Here is a 14370-nt window from a genome sequence, read left to right on the forward strand (position 1 = left end):
TTCTTTTTCCACACTCGCAGTTCAGATAGAGACGATCGCAAGCTTCCATAATTAAACAAATGTAAATCTACCAGTGCCTTTCAAAAAAAAGAAAACAGATTGATGTGCATCCCATGCAGGCAAATCTCCCCATTTAAAACAAATATATTAAAGTTATTATTATTCCTTTATATAGATTACAATTTTAACAGAGAAATAATTTGGGAATAATTTAATTAAAGAGATAATAATGTTTGAATAAAGAGCTGAAATTCCTCTATATTCTGACCCTGTTTGAATAGATTTGATGACTGGGGTGTATTTAATTTGCCTGATTCTTCCAACATCTATTTGTGAATATCCAGACAAACCTTAATCTAGATTAACAGCCATCAGAAAAGAGAGCTCATATCCTGTTTAATGAAATCATATTTGCTCACACGCCGCCCTGAAAGCCTCTTAAAACTGCTCTATTTACATGGCTTCACATAGAGAAGCTGTAACGCCACTTTTTACACTTGAAAATTCACTGTAATTTTCATCAGCCACATCAAGACGGCAGCTTTTTTGAGCTACTGGGTTTCATTTGTGCCAGATAGAGGGTGTCAGTCTTGTTTTATTTTGTCATTTCAGTGATGTGAGGCCCAGTTTCTTATTTCTTGTTTGCGAGAGTTGATATTCTGCCTGCGTTTAGCTGTGGTATCATGATCAAACCAGATAGCATTCTGTTATCGCTGTGTTGTATTATTTCTATGGGCCAATATTTTTGGTATTATCAATGTAATCTGGAGTATCTGCTAGGTGTGTGTGTGTTTGTGTGTGTTTACCTCTGTTCTGCTTGGTGGGACTCCATGTCTAAGGCAGGATGGAGGGAACCCAAAGCAGGTCTCCAATAAGTACGTAGTGCCACCATGTGTCGGGCGGAGGACCTGCAGGTGTTTTGTGCAGAGAAGGAGGAACCTGCATGTTTGGATCTCTGCATATCCAGCCTGTTTGCATGTTTGTTGCTGAGCTGTGCGTGTCGTTTTGTGTGTGCGTTTCGGGTCAGAGGAAGGAATGCGAGATGTTGCACTTGGCAGACAAAACAAGTTTCTTATCCCCTTGATGTGAAGAAGACCTAGGATGATGTGGGCTGAGATCTTCTGCCTAGATGAAAGATGGCGCTCAGACTGACTACGTGCAAGACAAGGAGTTTTAAAAAGCTTGCTAAAAACACAATATATAAACGCAACATTTAAAGTTCAATGTTTAGATGTGGGAATACCAAGGTTGAGGATGCAGTTCATGTGCATTGTTTTTAGGTTTTCCCCCTCAACTTTGTGTGTGTGCTTGTGCGTTCTGGCGGGGCAAGCTGCCTCCTGGCGCCATGGGGATGAAGGCTTCACGCTTGGGTTGAGATTACCTGTGCGGGCGCCCTGTGTGGCTTGTTTATGAATCAGCTTTTTTGTTCTGATTTTCCCCTCCACTTCTGTCTTTTTAGGACAGGTCCCTACACCAGGGGAGGGAGGGAGGGAGGAGAGGAGGGCGTGCAGCCAGGGGGGGCTGCTGGGCGGGCGGTGGCCAGCCACACCTCGCTGTGAACCCCTCACCTGGACATGACCCGCAGGGTGTTTATAACCCCCGGTTTATCTCCATGACGATAAAGCCTCGTGCTGTGGCTGTGGAATGAAAACAGGTTGGCGGGCCAGACAGACAGGAGTCGAGGATGTAACGTAACACACACCGCCCCAACCAGCTGAGTGGCCGGGCCAGTGACCTGCATGGTCGCCTCCAGAAACGCGGAATTAAAAAGAAAAATCCCCTCTAGGATCCTCTCACACTGTTGCATATAGAGTTTTTTTTTTTAATAAACTGCTGCCTTTTTGGTGACCCCTCTTTACTAGCACCAATTTCATTTGGAGGTTTTTTTGCATTTCCTCAATTATACAATAAGAGAATGTGCTTGAAATTACTTGATCGATCTTGGTTGAGAAGAGAAGATTCAAACTCAAAACTCAAGTTACAACCCCTTACTGAAACAGCAACAGGTTTGTCATCCGGGTGTATTGTGGCTGTTGATCCCCTACCGTGGCTTTCTCCCAGCTAGTTACTAAAAAGGGGAAACTTGGAAGTATTCAGATAAGCAGGCCCGGCCCTAACCAATTTGGCGCCCTAGGCAAGATTTTGCATCGCAGTAAATTCCACTGCCAGTTATATACATACATATACTCACGCAAGAAACAGAATAACTTTGTCTTTGACATTTTCTTTTATTTTTAGAGAAACAAGTTGCTCAATCAAAACAGTTAACAAGAAAATAATAAATTAGAAATAAATAATACAAGAAATGACAGGACAGGAGGATCACTTGATGCTGTTGAAGCAGTGATGACTGTAGATGGCCCAGGATTTGCAGGAGGTGGATTTTAGATATTTCAACAGCGCATCTGAAGTGAGAAGAGGAGTAAGTGACACCGTTGGGTGTTACAGTCTAATAATAAAAGAAATGATTCCAAGAACAAAATGAAATAATAAAAATGAAAAACCTAAGAGATGCATTATTTTCACTGTACTGTACATGAATGATATACAGTGCAATTCCTTCTGATATACAAATTAGATTAGATTTAATCTTATTGTCATTACAGTGAAATGTTGATTAGCAGAATGCAAAGAAGCAGTAAACTGCAGTATAATATAACATATGGGAATGTATTAACATTAATGATGTGCACTTTAACATGGACGTAAAGTTTAACACTATAAACACACTTTAGACAATACTGAACTGTAACACAACAAACAATAAGGCTTACAACTCTAATATATAAAGGTGTATGAAAGGAAAAGCATTTGACTGACTGTTACAAGCAGAGCAAACGTTAGCTAACCAATAATAAATACAAATAAAAATGTAGACAAATGTAAACACCTGCTGAATAGATCTAATCTTTACAAATGTCCCTGAGAAATATAAGGTGGGAGTATTACTTTTTTCCATAACAGCTGTTAGGTCCCTCCATAACGTGAACTGACGGGGGGCTTAATAAAGTGTTATTATTATTTAATAGGCTTTGCTATGCAGTTAAGTTAATGCGGGTTTTTTTTTTTCATACTAAGAAATAATAGCACCAATTAGTTTTAATATAAAAATATTGAAAGTTGCACCTTTTTTTTTTCTTCCCCCATTGTGGCGCCCCCTAGATGGACGGCGCCCTTAGCATTTGCCTATACTGCCTATGCCACGGACCGGCACTGCAGATAAGTAAGGTGATTTTCTAAATTTTTCTTACTGTCCACAAATCCCATGAAAAGACAAAAACCAACAATGTGTTAGTCCTTCGCTCAGTATCCCGGTCTGTTGCACTCAAGCTGACTGGTTCCTCCTGAACTCATAAGCCTTTCAAAAACAGGTCACAAATATAAAGTTTAACTTTTTAGAAAATCATTTTCTAGAACAGCTGGTCACTGTTCAGCAAATATTACTCAAAGAGGAGTAAACAGTGCATTTGTTGGAGACTGTTTTCAGCCGTGGATTTGGGGCTCTAGTGAGTGTGACAGTGTGAGTGGGATAGACAATATTCTAGTCAGGAACATGTCACCCAATGCAACAGTGTGGCTCTGTGATGTGTTTTCAAGAGTTTTTATACAAGATTGGAGCTCTATGGCACTGAGGAATGATAAATCAGGCTTGCGATGTGCTGACTAGATTTTTTAACAGGATCAATTCATTGTTGGTTTTGGTCTTTTCATGGGATTTGTTGATAGAAAAATATAGAATATCGCCAGGTGTATCCTTTAAGTAAAAGTACTACTGTATGAAACTAATACAAGTAAAGGTACATTTCAAGAATTATCAACATGTACTACTGGTGCATAACTGGTAACTGGTGCAAGTTTAACTGCTTTTCATTCTGTTAAGTGGTTATATCTACAGCTATAGTTCACCACTGTAATATATATGTGTGCAAACTAATAAAAGTCAAATGAATGTCACAGAGTAAAAATGAATTACAATATGTGCTGGAGTAGATGTAGAAAGTATAATAATATAGGAATTCTACTATTCTAGTACAAGTACATGAAACTTAACACATTACTTTTACCGCCATTGCACCTAATTACTTTCCATCGCAGGCTGGCACCACACCACTAGTTTACTAGTCCTCAATAATATAAAAAATGCAGAACAAAACAGACTCAGACACCCTGGGTAAATCAGCAACAGATGATTTTTAAACAGTTTTATATGGTGTATATTTTCTTATAATAATAACTACCCAACCTGTTCTAACCACACCCTGATGACACACAAGCATCTCAGGACATCGAGTCACCGTGAAGCCTCAGTGTGTTTACGCAGGAGCACCACTGAGCTGGAACACTCAACTATTCCAAGCATGTGTTACATTCAAGTGTTGGGCCATTGTGCGCTGGAGAGCGGCTGTTGTTCGAGTGACTAATGTAAGAATGACACGAGCCAAGTGGGCTTAACTTGAAGTAAACGAAGTTCGCTCGACGCTCGCACACTTGGCAGCAGGAGGCGCTTCAGAATTCATCACGTTTAAATCGAGCAGGAGGAGAAACAGCAGATTGAATTGGAGGGAGTGAGCACAGGCCTTCCTCCACCGCCACCACCACCACCACCATCCGTCTCTGCCGTATCATCCATAGGCCCGATCCCAGCCGCCCCAAACCGCCGGTTCAATTACCCACCATGCCCTTGACCTTGGAGGTCAGCTTGCTTTGGAGGATGAAGCCTTAGATGTCCGCAGAGAGAAATAGAAAGTGAAAGAGAGGGGGGCGCAGGGAAGGAGGGATTGAGAGTTAGAAGGGGTGAGGTGGAGAGATGGATTGTGGGGAAGGGTGAGAGAGAGATGGAGGGCGAGGGATAGTGTGTGTGTGTGTGTGTGTGTGTGTGTGTGTGTGTGTGTGTGAGAGAGAGGGAGAGAGGAGAGAGAGGCCTCAGCCCTGCTCTCTCTTATCTCTCCAGCTTGGTGGAGTTTTAAATTATTCATTCCCTGCTGCTCCCGCCGACTTACACATCTCCATCACACGGCTGCCCGCATCCGCCCGGGGAACAGGCGGTCGCCACGGCAACCTTATCGCAGATCGCAGATTTCGGCTCCAGAAATGAAATAAAAGAGGAAATTGGCTGTATTAGCATAAGAGGAGTCAGCCCGGAGTTGAATACACACATCACCCCCCCATCCTCCCACCACCGCCGCTGCCACCGCCCCCCAAAAGCTCACAGCAACACCCCGCCCCTGCCTCCTCTCCTTATCAGCGCTGTCTGATCGCTGCTCTCCCTTTCTATATTTTTTTTTTCTAATTCCACTCCCCCACCACCTCCACCGCTGCCGCTACCACCTCGCCCTCCAACCACACACCCCATCCCTCTCCCTCCGCCGCCGTCGCTCTTTGTTCCTCCTTGTGCTTGGAGAAGAATGGGGCGAGTGGGTGGGAGAGAAAAATAGATGTGGTCTCCGTGACCTCTGACCTTTTCAGAGGGGAGTAAACAATAAGCAATAACCTGGGAGACGTGACTCTGGCAGCGCCGCAGCTATTGACTGACAGCACACTTTATTTCCTGTCCAATAGGACCTTTTCTCCTTCCTCATCATTTTATTATTGGGTGTTTTTTTTTCTCGCTCTTTCTGTCCGTCTTTCATTCTTGGTCCAGTCCGCTGGGATCTACCATCTCAATTTTTAGAGCGCTAGGCGGCGGTTTCTGACACTGACCTTAAGAAAAGAAAGGTCTGAAATATTTGTTTGGCTTTCAGGTGAATGGATGTAACTTCCAGGCAGTGTGAGGCCTCGCCAGTGTAATCACTCTTTGCAAAAAAAGGCCCAGGTCCACATTAACATCCTCCGTCAATACATAATCTCCTATGGCTATCAGCAGTCCTCCATCAATGTGAAGCAACAAAGGCCAGGGCACAATGCAAACTCTTTAGGAGACAGCCATAAATGTGTTTCCCCCCTTTAGCGCCTATTCTGCCGCCACTTAACCATTCGGTAACAAGTCGTCCCCATTCCTCCCTCCCGCTGCTCCCTCCTTCCTCACCCTTCTTTCCCTAATTGAAGTTAAACAGCTGAGAAATAGCAACCATGTCCCCCCCAGATGGTTATAAATGTCAACATACTCTCCCACTTAGACTGACACTTCCCTGGGGAAGAGTGTGTCTGCAAGTGTGTGTTTGTTATGGTAATCATCTTCCTCCCTCTCACATCTTTTGTGCAAATCAAATCAGTAGGGGGGCCAATAAGGCACAATAACGCCCACCGCGCTCGCTGGTGGCATTCTCTATTATCATCACCATCATTCTGGCAACTTAGTTAAATGTTATATTAAAGGCGGCTGTGTTTTCTCTTGGTCCCGAAAGCCCACAGATAAAAAAAAAAAAAAAAAAGCATGACTGAATCGATGAGGGATTAACAGCAGTATCCACTTTGTTCACTCACTCACTCGGCCTCCCCCTCACTTTATGATTGTCTTTTCTTTTTTGTTGATCCGAGCGTGCGGCTGCTTCAGAACTCTGAGGGTTTTTGGCGGCGATCCGATCCAACCCGGTTTTGACCCTTTCTGTCAAATCCCACGATGGGACTGTCTGTCTGTCTGTCTGAGAGCTGACCACGACATATATTTACAACCAGGGTTAAAAGTTTGGGGTGTAACTGAACAAGGTTTATAAAGACTGAAACCAGAATTTGTGCCAGTACTTTAATATGAGTTACCCCCAGAATTTTAAATCATAATTTAGACCCCAGGACTATAACATTTTAGGCAGGTTGTGAGTACAATTTTTATTTATTTTTTTACTACTCTAAATTCTTAAATGAAAGTTTCCCTTTAAAGATATCCTTGCTTGTTACTCAAAACACTGGAGTCTTCTGGATAATTTAATAATATTAGTAAAATATAATCTATATTTTGTTATGTTCATCCGTTTTTTTTTTTTTTTTTTGTCAAAGAAGCAGATATCTTTACAACAACTGATCCAACTAGGATACTCTGATGCCCATGCAAACTGAAGTGCTCCACCTGACAGTCACCTTACATTGTCTGTGCAGAAAATAAAATGGGACCTTTGCTGGCCCTGGACACCAAAAACATTTCCCACCATTTTCCAACAGGCCACCCCAAAAGTAATTCCAGTAAACCGTTTAACCCTCGTTCCAGATCAGCGCACAAGATATATTGGGTTATGCCTTCATGCCATGTTATCAGTTGACTCTTCCAGGTGAAACTAAACCAGCAAGTTCAACGGACAATAAACAAACTTGATGAATAATCTTACTTATTCAAATACAGCAGCTCTCTGTGTCTGCTAATTGGCCGTGGTATGGTTAGTATGATGCAATTTGACATGTCCTGATGAAGAAAATAACGGACTCAGTGGAGACGGCATCCCTCAGGCTTTCCTTTGGCTCTGCCGTGTCTGCTATTTTCTCACATAAATACCTCATTGTGTTTTATTATTTATATTTCCATGAGTAATGGTATGATCTGAGGGCTTATGTTATCGAAAAATCAATATCACACTCATATCCGAAGTGGACATCACTGACTGGCTTATATCCGGACTAATAACAGTCCAAAAATGGCAAACTATTATATTACTCTATCCCATAGGAACTAATCAGTTGCATAAGAATCTAATGGACTCTGTCTCAACAGACACAACACTGGATAGAAAATGTGGAGGAAGAGAATGCCGGCAAAGCTTCATCACGCTCAGACCATCCACCTCCTCATCTCCAAAACAAGCCAAAATGAACAGAAACAGGCTGGCCGTAATCGCCTGAGGGCTTACTTTGGATGGTGGTCTTCGGTTTGAATACACAGTTAGGAGATGTTTTTTGTACAACAAAAACAAAAACTACAGTAGACACCATCTAACAATCTTGTCTATTCATTTGAGTCCAAAGCTGAGCTCTTGAAGATCTCAAATTATAAAAACATTCAAATGTGTCTATTCTACCCCCTTTTTGTCCCTCCATTCATCTGTTTAATCACAAGCGCCTTAATATTGGAACAATCCTGATTGCTCCTCAAGGCACTATCTCCTGAAAGGCTTCTTTCCCTTTCGTCCTGTTTTCTAATTCCCGAAACCCTCCTCCTGTGTTTCCCCACTTCGTAGCATCGGGCCTGTTTATTCCCCAAGCTCTTAATCTGTTTTAAGTGGTGAATACTTTGGAACAGTGAAGAAAAAGGCCTTAACATGAAGACAGCCCAGGCATCCTGCACCATGCTGCTATCCTTGGTGGTCTTCTAAAGCTCCCTCTCCCTCGGTTTCTCCATGTGATTGTGCCTGGTATGGTTGGAGGCTCATCGCAGCCTACATGTGATTTCACATGGGCTATAGAGGCACTTAGTGCCTGTGGCTCTGTCCCTCCCACACACAGTCTGCTAGGAAGAGCTGTACCACTCACAATCCGATGTGTAGGTTTGCTGAGAAGCGCCTGTAGTAATGACAGTGTGTCTGTGTATGGAGAGTGTATGTTTGTGAGAAAGAGAGAGTGTGTGCTCGCTTGTAAAGTGCGCGTGTGCGACTTCGATGCCAAGACCACACATCCAGAACTGTTTTTGTAGAATCACACACATAGGAATACACAGGATGTCAGCCAGCGGTTTGGTAATAGTAAGTGACAGGGTGAGACGGGAGACAATGATGATCCCTCACCGTTCTAAAATGGATCGGTGCTGCCCCCCCCCCATCCCAGTCCAACCCCTCCGTCCCACGCTTGTCCCTGCTCCCTGGCCCTGAGCAGATAACTTCGGCGGGACCGCAAGCAGGACGGGGAACGAATCCCAGAGGTGTGTCCCGTAACAGCGGCGCTCCGCTTCGGCCCAGAGAGCGTGGGCGCAGTGGGGCTGATACCCCACTGGGTTGTGGGTAGTAGCGTCACACTTGGTTCCAGCCCTCGGGGGTCGAGGCATAAGGGGACGCTGTCTTTTCTTGTCCGGTCGGACGGCAGTGGTCACAGTGGATTTCCAGAGCAGGCTGAGAAGCCGTGCACGGTCCCACACCATGTTAAAGACTGCGGGACGGCAGCCATTTGTAGTCCTGTTTGGACAGGCGTCAGTGTGCGGTGGGATGGTGATATGGACTTTGGAACAAAGGGGATTGAGACAAGTGTCAACAACAACAACTACTACAGCGCAGCCTGTGTTTGATTTGATGTGGCTTGCTTCAGGCCAAAAGTGTTTTTATTCTTTAAGCATCAAGGAACAAAGCCTAACCAGATGTCAGATGTAAAGTTTCTGAAACAAGAACCTGGAAAACCACAGAGGCCCTTTCGAGCGAAGTTGCTTTCTTCTGTGCCAGGTCTTAACATCTTTAAATATGACCAGTTTTATCCCCCAAATTTGAAATAACCAATTTTCCTACTTCCCCTGTATAGTTTTGTCAAGGAAGAACAGACCACTTGTGAAATTTTCCTGCAAAGAGAAAACATTTGGATGCACATAAACACATAATCTGAGAGGTTATGACCATATTAAGACTCTGTAAGGCCTGTTAAGTGCAATGAAAGGAACGGCTTCACTGGGGGAACTGTGTTCAGTGTTGAGGAAACAAAACACGTTCAAACATCTAAGATGTTTCACTGTCAAAGAAAAGATGACCATATCATGTATTTTTAAGGGCTGGTGTAATCGACGTATGCACTAATTTTTTGTTAAAAATAACTATACCCAAACACATAAACATAAAAGAAATACAGCTTCTTCAGGTAAAAGAGCTTACAGATCTAAAATAGTGAACTAACAATCCCATGAGCATGTCAGAAGTTTATTAGGCCTCAAATGCTGTGCGGATTACAGTAACATCAAGACAATACAAGATACTCATAAATACAAATAACGTACGTAGCATGCTAGAATGCAAGGCCATGTGCTTGGTGATGTATAAACGTGTGTGTGTCTGTGTGTGTGTGTGTGTGTGTGTGTGTGTGTGTGTGTGTGTGAGCGCCCGGGTGCTGTAGCAAACAAGCGAGCAGGGCCCATAAATCGTGGCACTATCAGTGGTCCGGTCTTGGCCACCCTTGTGTTCTTTTATTGAATGTTATTGTAGCTGGACGGCCCCTTGGTAGATATTTCCTGGTAAGAAATCAAGATCAAAGCCGTAGTGTTGGGGAGGGAGGGGGAGGTGGGGTGAGGAGACGAGAGGAGAAGAGAGGAGAGGAAAGGAGAGGAGAGAAGAGGAGGAGGATGGGAAGGGAACAATGACTGATGGACATTGGAGGAGAGGGGAAGAAGAGGGGATAAGAGTTGGAGTGGGTGGCCACTGGCACTGCTTTAAAGCTCCGGCGGAGAGTGAGTGGTGTTATTCAACTTAAAGTGGAAACTGGGGGTGTGAGAAGAGATGTGATGTGGATTTAGGATCATCCTACGATGACGGATGGAGACAATCTCACTATCGTTCTCTGCGATTGGTCAGATGAGAGTGTTATTTTATTTCCTTTTGTCTCTTTGGACAGCGTAGGAGTAAGACAACACTGCAGAGATCAAAATATCACAACTTCTCTGCCTGACATCCAATAGGGGAAGTGACAAAAGATACAAACTTCTTATGGTAATGATGTAATTGTGTTGGGCTGTGGCATAGTGAGAAATCAGTGGGTGCATTTCTTTGTGAAATACTGATTTACTCTCATATGATCTTTTGGGGGAGTTTTGACGTTTTTGTATTTGTTTTGTTTCAGTTGTCTTCTTAAGAGGTATGAATGTGAGATAAGGGGAAAGAGCATATAAACCAATAAACAAAAGAAACATAATTTAAAAAAAAAGTCAAATTGGCATTGATTTCTTCCCTTAAAAGACCCTTTTAAGCATACACATATCAATGTGGAACTGAGAGTCCCAAGATAAAGTATTCTGTACACTACAAATCTACACACAGTAAACCATAAATGTCGTTGATCATTTATTATACTTTTTTCACAATCTATCTACCCTGTAGAAATCTATTATTACTCTTTCTATAAAATGTTAAAAGATTAAAGGAAGAATCATTACAATTGAAGCTGTAGAGGCAGAGATATATGATGTTCAGTCCCATCTATTTGTCTAAAAAAAACATTTGATTCTAAACTTTCCACAATGCAACCCATAGCATCTTCCTCAACATCCCTTATTTCGTAACACAGGATTTCTTTTTACAAATCTGTACTCTCTAAGCCCAAACCAATACTTCCCTGAGCAGGGTTATTTTCTCTGACGTTGGAGAGCCAGAGGACATTATAACTGTTTTCACAGGGGTAGTACTCATCATGTGGAGTAAATTGACTTTTACATGTTAAGCAATAAGCTGTTTCTAAGGCTGTTTCCACAATATAATATATTATGCTAACATGTTCCAGTGTAGTAAAAAGCATCCCATTTCAAATGTCTAAGTTGCATGTTTGCACGGAGTCAAAGGAAATCCAGGTTTTCTTGTTCCATGTACCATGCTAACAGTCTGGAAACTGGTGAGAGGAGGGAAAGTGATAACTCAGAATAAAATAGTTCTCAATAAAAGTGACAAATTGTTCTTCATTTTGTTGCGAACCCTCACAATCCTTTATGATCCACTGTAACAGGGACTTAGTTTATACACTCTCACTGTCTTTTTCTCGGTACCTTTCCATATGCACAGAATATAATACATTTGTTAGTAAGCCCGAGTGCATCTACACGTAGGCGTGATTTGTTGGACTTCCCTGTGGCCTCTCTCTCCTTGCCTTTAATTGCTGTGGGGATCACAGGGCGGCAGGGACAGAATGGACTCCAGAGATTGTGGTTCCACCGCTGCTTCCCAAACTGGCTTTTCTCCCCATGCACCCGCTCGCCAAGCACTCCCAAATTCCCCCATTTGCCACCCTCTCACCCCACACCTCGCCTGGGTAATGGAATCAAAAACAAGCGCTTCCCTCCAAAGATAGACACTCATTTCCAAGAGGAGACTGGGTTGACTCTGTCACTCTTTAGTGGGGAGTTATAAAACATGGGGGTGGTTTAGAATTGGTTGCAAACATTCATGTCTGGTCTTCTCCTTACTTTTATTCTTGTATCCTAACCTTTCCTTTTACCTCCTGTCGAACATGCTCCCCTCTTATCCTTTCTTTTCTCATATTCATTTCCCTGGCTTCTCTTCCTTTCCTTTCTTGTCACTGGATTGCTTTCCTTTTCTTTCCGTCCTTTCCATTCAACTGGCCTCCTCTCCATCCCTCCTCTTTCTACTGGTTTTCTTTCCTTTCCTTCCCACTGGGTTCCTATCTTTCTGTTGGCATCCTTTCCTTTCCCCTGGCTTCATTTCCTTTCCTTCAGTCTCTTTTCCAGTGCTTCCTTCCCTTTCCTTTCAACCCAGTTCCTACCCTTTCCGTTCCTTACTCTTGGCCTCTGTTCCTTTCCACTTCACTTCTTTTCCTCTGCTTCCCTTCCCTTTCCTTTCCGCTGAATTACTACCCTTTCATTTTCTTTTTGCCTATCTTTTTTTTTTTTTGCTGGCTTCCTTTCCTCTCGTTTCCTTTCCGTTGGCTTCCTTTCTTTTCTTTTCCTTTTTGCTGGCTTCCTTTACTCCTCTCCTAATCTCAGCCGAGCACTGGGAGCAGATAAGGCTTATTTAGTGTTTGAAGTTTCCCCTCCGTCCTACTGGCACTAGAACATCTCCTACCAGGCCAAGGTAGATGAGGACAGTAGATACATAGCAGGAAGCTTTTTGTGTATGGAGGATTTGATCTCCTCCTGATCCCATACACAGAAACACACACTCTCACTCAGAGCCACATACACTTGGATCAGACATACACTACTTTTGGCCCACAGGGCAGGAAAGGTGAAGTGTTGGAGAAGCTTGACTGCATATTTATTACAGAACTGCTCAATATGCAGTGGTTGTCTTTGGGAAGAAATTGATTTGTGACATTTATTTCATGCATGTTGTTATTAGTAGCATTGGCAGCAACTGTAATGTCCCATAATAGAGTAACTGCTGTTTTACGGACTTGTTCCATTCTTGCAATGAGGAAACTTAAGAAAACATACTGAATACTTGCAATTTTATGGACATTTCCTTGTTGTGAAACAATTACAGCATTAAGCACCATATTTAATGTTTCAAATGAATTCCTTTGATGTGAAAATTTTGTTATTATGATGATAATGATGAGAATCAACACCTTAAAAGGTCCAGTGTGTAGGATTTAGTGGCGGCAGCTTCCTCACTTCACCCTTCCAACCTCCCAGGCATGAACGAGAAACTACGATGATTGCAGAACACCTCTCTCTCTACAGCCGGTGTTTGATTTGTCTCTTCTTGGCTACTGTAGAAACATGGCGGTTCAACATGGCAGACTGCATAGAAGGCGACCTGTGGTGTCTGTAGATACAAAATTGTCTTATCTAAAAGTTTTACCTTGTTAGCTAGCAACCAATACATCCAAGAATCACCTGATCACCTTGTTCAGACCTAGGAAAACCAGCTGTTGTTTGTCAGTAAAATGATCTAATTCTTGAGATAGCTGCTTGTTAAACCACAATTGTGTGAATTATAGTCTAGACATTACAAAGACAAGAGACAGTGTATAAATAAGATCGCTATAATACCTATAACAGAGCTAGTGTCCCCTGATAAGCTAGGGTAAATGCATCATGGACCAATCTCTCTTCCAATCACTCGGAGACAAACTATATTTTGATCTTCTCCTCTGACTCCCAAGAAACACCAAAGAAAGTGTAAGAGTATTCCGCATGGTCAAATTCAAAAGATATTTAACGTTTGCTGATTTTATCCAAAAAGAACTATAGGTTATTGTTATCAGCTCTTAAAAACATGTCTCTATGTAAGCCTAAATTGACCCAATATAGGTTTAAGATGCACACAGAAGAGCAAAGCAGCTGCTGCTCTGGTTATTGTGATTAGAGCAGTGCTTTAGTGATTTGGCAAGATGCTCTGGTGATAAACAAGTGATTATGTACATGATCCACTCCAGCCATCCCCTCCATCATCTCCCTTCTCCCCCCAAAAGACAACATGTCGGATCTGTATGTCTGAGTCTCCGATTTGACGCCATGATTCAACGGAGGCTCTGGAGAGAGACTACCTCGGGGAGGTCTACACGGATAAGCATTTAAAAACACTAATCTCCCAATCACGAGTGCTCATAGATAACCGTCTGCTTGGGCAGCGATCAGCGTGGAGATTATGCGTGTGATCTGGATCTGATCACTCCTGGTGATATCAGATGGGTGTTTGAAATAGATTTAGAGAGTTCTGATCCAAAACTGAAATTATCCAGCTTGTGAAAAAACTGAAATCATCTCACTGAGAAAAAGGCCTAAGAGAGATCACTGTCCTATCCAAATTATCTAAGATGCCTCCAATATATCCAATGTTTGTTGCTTGGAAACTCCACCTGCAGAAAGTG

At 42.7% G+C, this 14370-nt stretch overlaps 1 long non-coding RNA gene across 1 annotated transcript; it reads right to left on the bottom strand.

Moving 5' to 3' along the window:
* Positions 1-2208: 2208 nt before the first annotated feature.
* Positions 2209-3314, bottom strand: LOC127359168 (uncharacterized). Its single transcript, XR_007882609.1, has 2 exons — positions 3252-3314; positions 2209-2405 (listed from the first exon to the last, which is right to left on the bottom strand). It is a non-coding gene; the product is annotated as an uncharacterized LOC127359168 (long non-coding RNA).
* Between the last annotated feature and the right edge of the window lie 11056 nt (positions 3315-14370).

The sequence above is a fragment of the Dicentrarchus labrax genome, unplaced genomic scaffold (assembly GCF_905237075.1).
Source record: "Dicentrarchus labrax unplaced genomic scaffold, dlabrax2021, whole genome shotgun sequence".
In the NCBI taxonomy this organism is placed as follows: Eukaryota; Metazoa; Chordata; class Actinopteri; family Moronidae; genus Dicentrarchus; species Dicentrarchus labrax.